Below are 338 nucleotides of genomic sequence, written 5' to 3' on the forward strand. Positions count from 1 at the left end.
GAGAGAGAGAGAGAGAGAGAGAGAGAGAGAGAGAGAGAGAGAGAGAGAAAGAGATAAAACTACCAAAAACCAAGAAGTTATCAGTACATGAGCAAGCCATGACTGTGAGTCCTTGGAAGATAGAACAGAACTGCAATGAAAAGGAAGGTGAGAGCATGGCTTTCTCGTGTGCCAGGAACTGTTTGCTGCCTTGCATTGAATGATAGGCACATCTTCTTCATGGCATCAGCTTGGTCATGCACATGTAAGCTCTCTGCAGTCTTCTCTGTGTGTCATGCATTCCACAATAAAACAATCCACTGGACTGCCAGATGCTCCTGAGCTGCAGCTACTCCTCC

General features: G+C 46.2%; 1 protein-coding gene across 1 annotated transcript in view; it reads left to right on the forward strand.

Annotated features, from left to right (window-relative positions):
- Positions 1-338, forward strand: part of Cpq (carboxypeptidase Q) — a 437,003-nt gene that overhangs the window by 435,828 nt on the left and 837 nt on the right. The gene's annotated exons all lie outside the window — the stretch shown is intronic.

The sequence above is a fragment of the Grammomys surdaster genome, unplaced genomic scaffold (assembly GCF_004785775.1).
Source record: "Grammomys surdaster isolate TR1022 unplaced genomic scaffold, NIH_TR_1.0 63, whole genome shotgun sequence".
NCBI lineage: Eukaryota > Metazoa > Chordata > Mammalia > Rodentia > Muridae > Grammomys > Grammomys surdaster.